Consider the following 15,136-nt stretch of genomic DNA (forward strand, 5'->3'; position numbering starts at 1 on the left):
GACCTCGGTTTATTATCCGCAAACAGACGGGCCCGTTGAAAGGTTTAATCAGACACTTAAAGGTATGCTTAAAAAGTTCGTAGAGGAGGAACCCAAGGAGTGGGATCGGGCCCTACCTGCGCTGCTGTTTGCAGTGAGGGAAGTACCACAAGCCTCAACGGGCTTCTCACCCTTTGAGTTGCTGTACAGGAGGCAACCCCGGGGGATCCTGGACATTATTAGGGAGTCCTGGGAGGAACAGTCTACGAGGGTCCAAGGGTCCGTGCTGTACATCCTCAAGCTGAGGGAAAGGTTACACCGGGTCGGGGAGTTCGCTAAGCAGAATCTAGGGGAAGCACAGGAGCGCCAAGTGCAATATTACAACCGGAATGCCCGGGTCCGAACCTTCCAGCCAGGGCATAGGGTCCTTTTGCTACTACCCGAGCAGTCATCCAAGCTGCTAGCCCGTTGGCAAGGCCCATTCGAAGTAACCCGTCGGGTGGGAGAGGTGAATTTATGAGATTCGGATGCCTGGAAGAAGGAAATCCACGAATATTTACCATGTTAACCTCCTAAACGCATGGCGGGCTAGGGAAGGGCTAGCCGGATACGTGGAGGGGCAAAGAGAGGAAGGGGGAACCCGAGCTCTACAAGTGGGGTGAGACCTAACCCTGGAGCAACGGGACGAGCTCCTGGGTGCCCTGGACAAATTTCCGCAGGTTTTGACTACGACCCCAGGCCGGACTAGCGTGACGAGCCACCACATCGCGACGGAACCAGGGAGTAAAGTCCGCGACCAAGTCAGACCCCTTCCACGAAGGCTATGGGGAACGGTGCGAGACGAAGTAGAAAAGATGCTGTGCTGGGGGGTGAACGAAGAATCATACAGTGCGTGGAGAAGCCCCATCGTATTGGTTCCCAAGGCAGATGGAACGATCCGGTTTTGCATTGACTTCTGGAAAGTTAACGTGGTGTCATGGTTCGACACGTACCCAATGCCGAGGGTGGATGAGTTGTTAGAGAGGTTGGGGGCCGTCCGTTACTTGTCCACTATCGATCTGTCAAAAGGGTATTGGCAGATCCCGTTAACGGCGGAATCCCGCGAGAAGACAGCATTTTCAACACCCTTCGGGCTGTACCAGTTCGTAAGGATAACGTTCGGGCTCCATGGGGCAGCCGCAACGTTCCAGCAGCTGATGGATCAGGTGCTGCGACCTCACGAACACTATGCGGCCGCGTACATAGACAATATAATTATCTATAGCACAACGTGGCATGAGCACCTGCAACGGGTGGAAGCAGTGTTATCCTCGCTGAAAGAGGCTGGGCTGACCGCCAACCCTGCTAAATGCCACTTTGGCTAGTGGGAAGTGTCCTACTTGGGCTACACAGTGGGAGGAGGTAAGATCCGGCCCCAGAAAGACAAGATCGAGGTATTGCGAAACTACCCGGCCCCAACAACAAAGCGGCAGGTCCGACAGTTTCTGGGGCTGGCCAGCTACTATCGGTGGTTTGTCCCGGACTTCGTGACCCTGTCCGCCCCATTGAAGGATCTAACGTGGAATACGGCTCCCAAAAAGGTACGGTGGGACCAGGGGTGCGAAGAGGCCTTTAGGGTATTGAAGCAGCGACTGACGCGGGCACCAGTGCTAGCTCAGCCGGACTTTACCAAGCCATTCGTTCTGCAGACGGACTCTTCCGAGCAGGGACTCGGGGCCGTTCTGGCCCAGGGGGCAGCGGGGGAGGAACACCCGATCATATATGTTAGCCGTAAATTGCTGCCCCAGGAACAGAAGTACTCTACAATAGAGAAGGAGGCGCTGGCGGTGAAGTGGGCGATTGATATGTTGCGATATTATATCCTAGGCAGCCCCTTCAAGGTGGTAACTGACCACGCCCCCCTCCGGTGGCTCCTAGCCATGAAAGACTCCAATGCATGAGGTGGTACCTGGCGTTACAACCATATCGCTTTGAGGTCAGCCATTGGGCCGGGAGGGCCCATGGGAATGCAGACTTTTTTTTGAGAATCACTGAAGAGGAGGGTGAGGACCAAACAGAGGGAGTAAGGAATTTAGTGGGGGAGGCGTGTGACGGGACGGGCGGCCTCCACCCTGCGGAGGCAGACCCACCCCGCACTGACCCCGCGGTCGCGCTTGCGCTCCTGGGGGCAGACCAGTAAGCGCGGGTGGCGTGCGGCCCCTGTACTGCCGCTGCCACTCAGCTGAGAGGCGGGGGCGGGGCCAGAGAGGTGCGCCGGCCAGTGCACCGAGGCAAGGCGGAGCTACACAACGGCCGCAATGTGGGCGGCTAGTGACGTCACGCCGGGAGGACGCCGGCGCGGCGTTTAAACCCGGAGGGGAGGCAGCCCGGGGGGGAGGACGCCCGGGAGAAAGATACCAGAGAGGAGGGTGCCCGGGAGAGAGAGACCCGGGAGGAAGGACGCCCGGGAGGGGAAACACCCAGGAAGGGAGGCCCTCGGCGGGAGCCGGGTCCCACAGGGCCAGCAACAGAACCAGAGAAGGACTGTGGGGTAGGAAGTAGCCCAGGGCGGGGCTTGTAGCCAGTGAGCCGGTGAGTTGCAGTCACTAGCCCCGCCGGCTGGACAGGATCTAGCGAACCTGTCCTTAGGGCCCTGGGCTGGGGCCCATGAGATAGGGCAGGCCCGGGCCCCCCTATCCCCACGTCCTGGCAATAAGGGTATGTCTACACTAGAAAGTTAGTTCGAACTAACGGACGTTAGTTCGAACTAACTTTCCTATGCGCTACACTAGCGCTCCGTTAGTTCGAACTTAATTCGAACTAACGGAGCGCTTAGTTCGAACTAGGTAAACCTCATTTTACGAGGACTAACGCCTAGTTCGAACTAGCTAGTTCGAACTAAGGGCTGTGTAGCCCTTTAGTTCGAACTAGTGGGAGGCTAAGGCTTCCCAGGTTTCCCTGGTGGCCACTCTGGCCAACACCAGGGAAACTCTATTGCCCCCCTCCCGGCCCCGGAGCCCTTAAAGGGCCACGGGCTGGCTACTCACTTTGTGCCAGTTGCAAGGCTGCCAGCACCCGTGCCTGCACAGCCTGCACCTGCCACACCATGAGCCAGCCATCCGAGGGCTCCCAGCCCTCCACTGCTCCCCACGACCAGCCTGGCGGCTCCCGGGAGCCTGCCCGGGGGCGCAAAAGGCGGGCGCCCGCCTGGTCAAGTGCGGAGATCGTGGACCTCATCGAGGTTTGGGGGGAAGCCTCAAATGTCCACGATCTCCGCACTAGCCACCGGAACGCGGCCGTCTATGGACGCATGGCTGCCAGCCTGGCCGCCAGGGGCCACCAGCGCAGCCGGGAGCAGGTGCGCTGCAAGATTAAAGACTTGCGGCAGTCCTACTCCCGGGCCTGCCTGCCAGGGGCTGACCCGGAGGCCTGCCCCCACTTCCATGCCCTGGACCGCATCCTGGGGCCTCATGCCGTCCCTGCCCCCCGGGACGTGATTGACCCCGGGGCAGAGGGACCGCTCCTGGACACCGAGGAGGAGGAAGAGGGCTCTGAGAGCCAGGAGCCTGCCGCCAGCCTTCCCAGGACCCGGGACCCCCGAGGCACCCCACAGAGCCGCTCGCCTGCATCATCAGAGGCCGGGGAGGCGTCCACCTGTGAGTACCCTCGTGTTCCCCTTATGTGTACGGGGGGCTGGGGCGAGAGGGAGCCCCGGGACCGTGCGCCTGGGCCTTGCCCACTACGGAGCAGCAGCTGGGGATCCTGCAGGGGCCCTGGCCTTGCAGAGGGGAGCTGGGTTTCACACACCTGGGCCCCTGGGGTAATTGACCGCTGGTCTTCTTGCACCACAGCTGCAGCACCGGGGACTGCAGGGCGCACCACACCGCCTGCAGCAGCCGCCCGCGCCCGGGCAAGCAGGACAGCCAGGAACCAGGAGGACTACCAGAGGCGGCATCTCCGGTTCCTGGACCGACAGCTCCGTCTCCAGGACCACTGGGTCCAGGAGGACCTCAGGCTGCGCCAGAGGAGTCTGGAGGCCCTGGAGGAGCAGGGCCGTGCCCTGCGAGGCCACCTCCAGAGCCTGCTAGACCGCTTTCCATTTCCTCCTCCCCCTGCTCCCCCTCTTGCTCCCCCTCTTGCTCCCCCTGCTCCCCCTCTTGCTCCCCCTCTTGCTCCCCCTGCTCCCCCTCTTGCTCCCCCTGCTCCCCCTGCTCCTCCTGCTCCTCCTGCTTCCGCTCCTGCTTCCGCTCCTGCTTCCTCCACACCCCCTGTCCTCTCTGCCCCCCCCTCCACAACCATTCCCCACCGACGCCCCCGGACCCGCAGTGTGGCGAGACGGGAGAGGCACCCAGACTCCCACCCCTGAGCTTTCCTTTCCCTTCCTCCCTTCCCTCCCCTCCCCTTCCAGCTCCCTCGTCCCAGGTTTCCCCCTCCCTTCTCCCACCTTCATTCCTCCCTCCCCCACCCCAGTTCTCTGAAATAAACAGACGTTTTTGTTGGAAAAACAGGTGTCTTTATTGTACAGTAGATAGGGAGGGGAAAGGGGAAGGGGGGGGGTAGGGTGGAAGAAGGCCCCGGTGGGGCATGCAGGGAGAGGTCAGTCCTCCTCCTCCTCCACCTGGAAGCTGTCCCGCAGGGCTTCCCGGATCCGGATGGCCCCCCGCTGGGCTTCCCGGACGGCGGCGGTGCGGGGCTGACCGTAGTGTCCAGCCATGCGGTCAGCCTCAGCCATCCAGGCTGGCAAGAAAGCCTCCCCCTTCCGCTCACACAAATTGTGGAGCACACAACATGCCGCCACCACGGGAGGGATGTTGTGCTCGGCCAGGTCCAGACGGGTGAGGAGGCATCGAAAGCGGGCTTTCAGTCGCCCGAAGGCCCCCTCCACCACGATGCGGGCCCTGCTCAGCCTGTTATTGAAGGCCTGGCGGGAGGGATTGAGGTGCCCCGTGTAGGGCTTCATGAGCCACGGCTGCAGTGGGTAGGCGGCATCCCCCACCAGGCAGACGGGCATGTCCACGTCCCCGACCCTGATGTGGCGGTCGGGGAAGAAGGTCCCGTCCTGCAGCCGCTGGCACAGGGAGGAGTTCCGGTACACCCGGGCGTCGTGTGCTTTGCCGGACCAGCCCACATTTATGTCCGTCAACTGTCCCCGGTGGTCACACACGGCCTGCAGGATGACGGAGAAGTACCCCTTGCGGTTCACGTACCGGGACGCCTGGTGTTCCGGGGCACGGATGGGGATGTGCGTCCCGTCGATGGCCCCCCCGCAGTTGGGGAAGCCGAGGGCGCCGAATCCCCGGATGACGGCATCCGGGTCGGCGAGGCGGACCACCCTGCGGAGCAGCACCCGGTTGATGGCCTTGACCACCTGCGGAGAGAGACACAGCAAAGCGTCAATCAGTGGGGCGCCCGGGTGGCTGGGAGCATTCATGCCCTGGCAGTGCCCCGCGCCCCACTCCCGGAAGCAACCCCCCTGGCGGCGTGTAGTACGGCCGGGACAGCCCGACCCCTCCGGTGCGGGGCGCTTTCGCCTCCTCCCGCCCCCCCCTTTGTCCCTGGGGCGGCCCATCCCCTCCTCGCAGCCCCCCTCCCCCCCGGCTCGGTGGCCGACGAGCGCCGTACCTGCATGAGCACTGCTCCGACAGTGGATCTCCCCACGCCGAACTGGTTCCCGACGGATCGGTAGCTGTCCGGCGTGGAGAGCTTCCAGAGGGCGATGGCCACCCGCTTCTGGAGGGGGATGGCGGGCCTCATGCGAGTGTCCCTTCTTTGCAGGGCAGGGGCGAGCCACTCGCAGAGCTCCAGGAAGGTGTCCCTCCTCATCCTAAAGTTCTGGGTCCACTGTCGGTCGTCCCAGCGCTCCAGGACGATGCGGTCCCACCAGTCGCTGCTGGTGTCCAGACGCCAGATGCGGCGGGGCACGCCGGTGCCGGGGCGCCGCCGCGGCTCCTCCATGGCCCCCAGGGCGGCCAGGCGGAGAGGCAGGGGGCTGACGTTCCCCAGGTGGTGCCAGGCAGCCTCGAGCCATTGCTGGCAGGCTTGCAGCAGCAAGTCCAGAACGTGCACCAGAAGGTGCAGGGCGAGCCGTGGCTCCATGTTGCCACCTGCGGCGGTCCCCCCCGAAGGGAAGCACCGACACAGACGGGCACAGAGACCGACGCTTTGCTGTCCCTCGGCGAGGTTGGCAAGCAAGCAGGAAAAGCTGAGAACCGGCTGTCCAGGGGGGGTCCCTTTAAGCACGAGCCTCAGATAGCCTCAGACAGCAGCCACACAAAGCAACTGCTGACCTGATGCCCTGCCAGAACCGGTTTCAGCTGCCCTTAAATGCCCCCCTGCGTCCAATCAGTGTGGACGCGCTAGTTCGAACTAGCAAAACGCTAGTTCGAACTAGTTTTTAGTTCTAGATGCGCTAGTTCGAACTAGCTTAGCTGTAGTGTAGACGTACCCTAACAGCCTAACCAGGCACCAGACGCTGGGGGAGAGCAAACGAAGAGCTCTGAGGACCTACTCCAGGCGGGGAAATATGAGGGGGGGGGTGGTTAAGTCCGCGTCTGACAGAGGCGGGCTGGCACCCCACTTGTACAGTGGCCCTGCCGGTATCATCCAGCAGCACTGCCGGAACCTATGGCAGGGCTGCAGATGTGGGGAGAGGTAAAGGGGGCAGTGATGTTGAAAGCATAAAGCACTGCCCCAGCAGCACTGTAAGGTCAGCCATGTACGGGCTGGAACTGGTGGCCGGTTCTTACTGGCATGCTGGCCCGGCCCACTTTCACTTCTGGTAATAATGATATTTTTTCTAAATAGAAGTGTTATTAGTTTGCAGAAATGTATTTGCAGCAGAAAGACATCAGTTCAGTAGAAACATCACAAGAGGCTAATACTGAGTTAGAAGACAAATAGCAATTGTTCTAATGAAGGAGTCAGGTAATAACTTTCTCCCATGTACTATAGACTCGTTAGGCACATGTGAAGATAACCAGAAGAGTGGAATTATGTTACGTAACAGACTCTTAATACCCCTAAAGTGGGGTATCTCACGGGTTTGGTTCTGTAATGGTGACTATTCATCAATAATATATTTAAGTACCACAAAATTAGAATGGGGTGAATGGTTGCTATTGATAGACCAGTTAAATAAAAGTGGATATTTTTATAGCCAGATATACTAAAGTAAAACTTTGAGAAAATATGACTCACAAAAAAGAAAAAAATACGTTCAAACCAGTGACTGGATTAAAATAGTGACAGTAATTAATAACTCAGGATTTGCATTTAGAGTGTTGGTCGTAACATAATCAGTATTTCATTGCGCTATATTGATTTTTCAGAAAGTGTGGAGGACTACTGCATATACTGTAACCTTGTCAGTTGTGAAAAGGAAAGTGAGGATTGCACGATGGCAAGAAACATAGAATTGTATCAGAAACACATGCCATAACCTGCTTAAGAATCAGGATTCTTGTGAAAATTCCACAACAGTAAACATTTCCAACATGGTGATAGGCCAGAGGTGAGCAAACTGCGGTCCGCGGGCCACATCTGGTCCACGGGACAATCCTGCCCGGCCCTTGAGCTCCCGGCCGTGGAGGCCCCTCCCCTTCTGTCCCCCCTCCCCCGCAGCCTCAGCTCGCCATGCCGCCAGGTCTCTAGGCGGCGGGACTGCGCGGTGGCATGGCTGGCTCCAGCCATGAAGCGCTGCTGCCAGTCCTGGTGCTGAGTGGCATGGAAGGGGGGCGGGGGGTGGGGGGGTTGAATAAGGGGCAGGGGGTCCCGGTGGGCAGACAGGGAGCAGCAGGGGGTGGTTGGATAGGCATGGGAGTCCTAGGGGGCATGTCAGGGGGCGGGGGTGTGGATAGGGGGTCAGGGCAGTCAGGGTACAGGGAGCAGGGGGGTTGGAAAGGAGGTTGGGTTCCCGGGGGGTTGGTTGGGGCGGGGGGTCCTGGGAGGGGGCGGTCAGGGGCCAAGGAGCAGGGGAGGTTGGATGGGTCGGAGTTCTGAGGGGGGCAGTCAGGGCATGGGAAGTGGGAGGGGGCAGATAGGGGGCAGGGCCCAGGCTGTTTGGGGAGGCACAGCCTTCTGTACCTGTCCCTCCATACAGTTTGGGAACCCTGATGTGGCCCTCAGGCCAAAAAGTTTGCCCACCCCTGTGATAGGCATATCTTAGGTAATGCTTACATGTGGAAGGAATAGCATGAGTGAAGGGAAAGTATGTGTAACATTATAACTTCTGTGATTTCATTTTCTCAATTGTTACTTATCAAAGGTCCAGTGTGATTCTTGCAAGAGGTGGGCGCATATGCCCTGCATTCCAGAAGAAACCAATCATGAAATGCTCACTGATGAAAAGAAAGAATACAAGTACAAAAAATGTGCATAGTTCAGTTCTTTATCAGAAAAATGACATTATGTGTAAATAGTTGTTGTTAAAAACATCTTTGAACAAAAAGCTAACTTTTTAGTCATATACCAGGTTATAATAAAGTTTTTAAAATGTGAAAAATACTTCTCTGTATTTGTGTCCATGTGTATAATGCAAATTATACAGGCAGCAAGAAAGGAGGGAGTTGTGAGTGTTTTTTACCACAAAACCCCATCCCTCCTAATTTGCAACCCCTGGACCAGTGGATGGGCAGCAGCGAAGTCCTTGCAAATAAGCAAGAAGGAAGCCAGTGAGGAAAATCAAACAGGCAACTCCGCTATCACGTTGGACTCATGTCCGTGCTCCATACCCCCCAGTCTCACCTCCCTTTTCACGTACTCACACGCAAAATGCAACAGCACACCTCAGTCATCAAATACATCAACTGTGCACATTAGCAAGGAGGGAGGGAATTGTGAGTGTTTTCGACCACAGAACCCCATCCCTTCTAATTTGCAACCCCTGGACCAGGCGGTAGCAAGTCCTGAGCAGTAGGCAAGAAGGTCACGTTTGCCTGGCGGAAACCGCAACTAGCAGCAAAAGAGGAGGGTTTCTTTTTGTGACGCTACCCCCCGCCCTGGGCTACTTCCTATCCCGGATACGTCTGGAGGGTGTTGTGACCCTCCCAGCCGTCTCCTCAGTGCCCGCCACCTGCCCCGCCATGGAGCACGGTTGCCCTCCTTCTCCCTTTCAATTGCCCATCCTTCCCTTCCCTCCCCTCCTCTCCTCTCCTCACTCCCTTTTCTCCCCCTGCCTTGTGTCCCAGTTCCCCTTTTTAAATCTCCCACCCCACTTCCTCTCTCCGCCCCTCCCCTTGGCATCACCTCTGCGTGCCTCCCAAGCCCTGCTTTCCCCGCCTTGTGTCATTCCTGGCGCGCCCATGATGCTGCCACAGCGCCCCGCCCTGGACTGAGGTGCCATTCAGCTATGCTGCAGTGCGTGAACAAGTGGCACAAGCGGCGCGCTGACTTCCGCGCTCCCTGTACAGCGGGGTGGTCGAGGTGTCCGTAGTGCAGGGCGATAGTGCCCCGTCACAATGCTTATATAACCATTTGTCAGTGACAGTGCAGATACAAAAATGGACACTTTTGACCACCTGAAGTGTCTGAGGAGTGCAGTTCATTTTTAAATTTACAAAGCACATCCTGGTAGCAGGAATGTAACACTACAGGCTTTCCGTTTAAATGAATGGGGTCCTCCCAAATACTAGGTGACTCTCTATACCAAGGAGTATTGCATCAATCTGTAGTAGACATGTAAAATCCCAGTTAATCAGTTAGCCAGTTAAACCCAAGGTTTAACCAGTTAACCGATTAAGTGGGATCCCATTTCCTGCCCACTCCGCATGTGTTTGGGGTGGAGGGGTGCAGCTTCTGACCCCCATGGGGCTGCTCCCTAGTACTGATTAACCAGTGCCCAGTAAGCATCACCCGGAACACCCAGTTAGCTTTATGGGGGTTCACAAGTCTCAGGAACTACCATAAATATTCTGAAAGCATGTGGCATCTGTCTCTTCCAGTACGAATAATAAGAAATTCCCTTCAATATACACACTGTCATTTACTGAAACTACATTCAGGGTATGTCTACACTACAAAGTTAGTTCGAACTAACGGACGTTCGTTCGAACTAACTTTCCTAGGCGCTACACTAGCGCTCCGTTAGTTCGAACTTAATTCGAACTAACGGAGCGCTTAGTTCGAACTAGGAAAACCTCATTTTACGAGGATTAAGCCTAGTTCGAACTAGCTAGTTCGAATTAAGGGCTGTGTAGCCCCTTAATTCGAACTTGTGGGAGGCTAAGGCTTCCCAGGTTTCCCTGGTGGCCACTCTGGCCAACACCAGGGAAACTCTATTGCCCCCCTCCCGGCCCCGGAGCCCTTAAAGGGCCACGGGCTGGCTACTCACTTTGTGCCAGTTGCAAGGCTGCCAGCACCCGTGCCTGCACAGCCTGCACCTGCCACAGTATGAGCCAGCCACCCGAGGACACCCAGCTCTCCACTGCTCCCCAGGACCAGGCTGGCGGCTCCCAGGAGCCTGCCCGGGGGCGCAAAAGGCGGGCGCCCGCCTGGTCAAGTGCGGAGATCGTGGACCTCATCGAGGTTTGCGGGGAAGCCTCCAATGTCCACGATCTCCGCACTAGCCACAGGAACGCGGCCGTCTAAGGCCACATGGCTGCCAGCCTGGCCGCCAGGGGCCACCAGCGCAGCCGGGAGCAGGTGCGCTGCAAGGTGAAAGACCTGCCGCAGTCCTACTCCCGGGCCTGACAGCCAGGGGCCGACCCGGAGGCCTGCCCCCACTTCCATGCCCTGGACCGCCTCCTGGGGGCTCATGCCGTCCCTGCCCCCCGGGATGTGATTGACCCCGGGGCAGAGGGACCGCTCCTGGACACAGAGGAGGAGGAAGAGGGCTCTGAGAGCCAGGAGCCTGCCGCCAGCCTGCCCAGGACCCGGGACCCCCGAGGCACGCCACAGAGCCGCTCGCCTGCGTCGTCTGAGGCCGGGGAGGCATCCACCTGTGAGTACCATTGTGTTCCCCTTATGTGTACGGGGGGCTGGGGCGAGAGGGAGCCCCGGGACCGTGCGCCTGGGCCTTGCCCACCACGGAGCAGCAGCTGGGGATCCTGCAGGGGCCCTGGCCTTGCAGAGGGGAGCTGGGTTTCACACACCTGGGCCCCTGGGGTAATTGACCGCTGGTCTTGTTGCACCACAGCCGCAGCACCTGGGCCTGCAGGGCGCACCACCCCGCCTGCAGCAGCCGCCCGCGCCCGGGCAAGCAGGACAGCCAGGAACCAGGAGGACTACCAGAGGCGGCACCTCCGGTTCCTGGACCGACAGCTCCGTCTCCAGGACCACTGGGTCCAGGAGGACCTCAGGCTGCGCCGGAGGAGTCTGGAGGCCCTGGAGGAGCAGGGCCGTGCCCTGCGAGGCCACCTCCAGAGCCTGCTGGACCGCTTCCCATTTCCTCCTCCCCCTGCTCCCCCTCTTGCTCCCCCTCTTGCTCCCCCTGCTCCCACTCCTGCTTCCGCTCCTGCTTCCTCCACACCCCCTGTCCCCTCTGCCCCCCCCTCCACAACCATTCCCCACCGACGCCCCCAGACCCGCAGTGTGGAGAGACGGGAGAGGCAGCCGGACTCCCACCCCTGAGCTTTCCTTTCCCTTCCTCCCTTCCCTCCCCTCCCCTTCCAGCTCCCTCGTCCCAGGTTTCCCCCTCCCTTCTCCCACCTTCATTCCTCCCTCCCCCCACCCCAGTTCTGTGAAATAAACAGACGTTTTTGTTTGAAAAACAGGTGTCTTTATTGTACAGTAGGTAGGGAGGGGAAAGGGGAAGGGGGGGGTAGGGTGGAAGAAGGCCCCAGTGGGGCATGCAGGGAGAGGTCAGTCCTCCTCCTCCTCCACCTGGAAGCTCTCCCGCAGGGCTTCCCGGATCCGGACGGCCCCCCGCTGGGCTTCCCGGACGGCGGCGGTGCGGGGCTGACCGTAGTGTCCAGCCATGCGGTCAGCCTCAGCCATCCAGGCTGGCAGGAAAGCCTCCCCCTTCCGCTCACACAAATTGTGGAGCACACAACATGCCGCCACCACGGGAGGGATGTTGTGCTCGGCCAGGTCCAGACGGGTGAGGAGGCATCGAAAGCGGGCTTTCAGTCGCCCGAAGGCCTCCTCCACCACGATGCGGGCCCTGGTCAGCCTGGCATTGAAGGCCTGGCGGGAGGGATTGAGGTGCCCCGTGTAGGGCTTCATGAGCCACGGCTGCAGTGGGTAGGCGGCATCCCCCACCAGGCAGACGGGCATGTCCACGTCCCCAACCCTGATGTGGCGGTCGGGGAAGAAGGTCCCGTCCTGCAGCCGCTGGCACACGGAGGAGTTCCGGTACACCCGGGCGTCGTGTGCTTTGCCGGACCAGCCCACATTAATGTCCGTGAACTGTCCCCGGTGCTCACACACGGCCTGCAGGATCACGGAGAAGTACCCCTTTCTGTTGACGTACCGGGACGCCTGGTGTTCCGGGGCACGGATGGGGATGTGCGTCCCGTCGATGGCCCCCCTGCAGTTGGGGAAGCCGAGGGCGCCAAATCCCCGGATGATGGCGTCCGGGTCGGCGAGGTGGACCACCCTGCGGAGCAGCACCCGGTTGATGGCCTTGACCACCTGCGGAGAGAGACACAGCAAAGCGCCAATCAGTGGGGCGCCCGGGTGGCTGGGAGCGTGCGTGCCCTGGCAGTGCCCCGCGCCCCACTCCCAGAAGCAACCCCCCTGGCAGCGTGTAGTACGGCCGGGACAGCCCGACCCCTCCGGTGCGGGGCGCTTTCGCCTCCTCCCGCCCCCCCTTTGTCCCTGGGGCGGCCCATCCCCTCCTCGCAGCCCCCCTCCCACCCGGCTCGGTGGCCGACGAGTGCCGTACCTGCATGAGCACTGCTCTGACGGTGGATCTCCCCACGCCGAACTGGTTCCCGACGGATCGGTAGCTGTCCGGCGTGGAGAGCTTCCAGAGGGCGATGGCCACCCGCTTCTGGAGGGGGATGGCGGGTCTCATGCGAGTGTCCCTTCTGCGCAGGGCAGGGGCGAGCCACTCGCAGGGCTCCAGGAAGGTGTCCCTCCTCATCCTGAAGTTCTGGGTCCACTGTCGGTCCTCCCAGCGCTCCAGGACGATGCGGTCCCACCAGTCGGTGCTGGTGTCCAGACGCCAGACGTGGCGGGGCACGCCGGTGCCGGGGCGCCGCCGCGGCTCCTCCACGTCCCCCAGGGCGGCCAGGCGGAGAGGCAGGGGGCTGACGTTCACCAGGTGGTGCCAGGCAGCCTCGAGCCATTGGTGGCAGGCTTGCAGCAGCAAGTCCAGAACGTGCACCAGAAGGTGCAGGGCGAGCCGTGGCTCCATGTTGCCACCTGCGGCGGCCCCCCCCCCAAGGGAAGCACCGACACAGACGGGAACAGAGACCAACGCTTTGCTGTCCCTCGGCGAGGTTGGCAAGGAAGCAGGAAAAGCTGAGAACCGGCTGTCCAGGGGGGGTCCCTTTAAGCTCGAGCCTCAGATAGCCTCAGACAGCAGCCACACAAAGCAACTACTGACCTGATGCCCTGCCAGAACCGGTTTCAGCTGCCTTTAAATGCAACCCAGTGTCCAATCGGTGTGGACGCGCTAGTTCGAATTAGCAAAACGCTAATTCGAACTAGTTTTTAGTTCTAGACGCGTTAGTTCGAATTAGCTTAGTTCGAATTAACTAATTCGAACTAAGTTAGTTCGAATTAGCGCTGTAGTGTAGACGTACCCCTATAGAAAACCACCTAACCTCAAGATGATTCTTACCAACAACCACAGGACATACCACACTAATACCAACCCTGGTACCTTCCCTTGCAACAAACCCCGTTGCCAGCTTTGTCCACATATTCACTCTGCTGATACCATTATTGGACCTAACCAAGTGAGTTATAAGATCAAGAATACATATTCCTGCGCCTCCAGAAATATAATCTATGCTATCATGTGCCGAAAGTGTCCGTCTGCTATGTACATTGGACAAACGTCTCAGACACTTCGCCAAAGGATGAATGCCCACAAAACAGATATCAGACAAGATCACAAAGAAAAAACAGTTTCTTGCCATTTTAACCAGAAAGGACACTCTCAGGGTATGTCTACACTACAGCGCTAGTTCGAACTAACTTAGTTCAAATTAGTTAATTCGAACTAAGCTAATTCGAACTAACGCGTCTAGAACTAAAAACTAGTTCGAATTAGCATTTTGCTAATTCGAACTAGCAAGTCCACATTGAGTGGACTCTGAACAGGGCTTAAGGATGGCTGGAAGCAGTGCCTGCAGGGCATCAGAGGAGGACTTAGAGCGTGGAGATGCTGTCTCAGGCTAGCCGAGGGCTGCGCTTAAAGGGTCCCGACCCCCACCCCGGACACACAGTTCTAAGGGGTGCCCCGCTTGCAAAGAAGTTCTGGCTTGGAGTGCCCGGAGTACCCACACTGGGCACATCACAGCACTCGGCCATCAGCCCGGCTGCACTTGCCGCAGGCTGCCATCTGGGGAAAGGGGGCAATTGGGGGGCTGCAGGAGAGCTTCCACCCCCAGAAGCCCGCAGAGCCAGCCCAGTCCTCCCCATCGGGGGCTCGTACCCCATTCCTCCCTCACCTCCTTCCACTTACCCTTCCCTAGCCCCCCTTCTTATTGATGTACAAAATAAAGATAACGTTTCTTCCAACATTGACTCTGTCTTTATTGAACAAAACTGGGGGAGACTGGGAAAAGGAGGTGGGAGAGGGGAAGAGAAAGGCTGGGAGAGGGGAGGGAAACTAACATGATCAGGGGTTGGGAACAGGTCCCAGATGAAGAGAGGCTACAGAGACTGGGACTGTTCAGCTTAGAAAAGAGGAGATGGAGCGGGGACAGAATAGAGGTCTCTAAAAGCAGGGGTTGGGTGGAGAGGGTGCATACAGAAAAGTTCTTCATGAGTTCCCATAAAGAAGGACTAGAGGACACCAAAGTAAAGGAATGGGTAGCAGGCTTCAAACTAGTAAGAGAAAGTTGTTCTTCACAAAGCAAATAGTTAACCTGTGGAACTCCTTGCTGCAGGAGGCTGTGAAGGCTACAACTAGAACAGAGTTTAAAGGGAAGTGAGATCAAGTCATGGAGGTTGGGTCCATGGAGTAGTCTTAGCCAGGGGGTAGGAGTGATGTCCCTGCCCAAAGTTTGTGGAAGGCTGGAGAGGGATGGCACGAGACAAATGGCTTGGTCACTGTCTTCGGTCCATC

Source organism: Pelodiscus sinensis, chromosome W, assembly GCF_052426305.1.
Source record: "Pelodiscus sinensis isolate ZL-2025 chromosome W, ASM5242630v1, whole genome shotgun sequence".
Taxonomy (NCBI): domain Eukaryota; kingdom Metazoa; phylum Chordata; order Testudines; family Trionychidae; genus Pelodiscus; species Pelodiscus sinensis.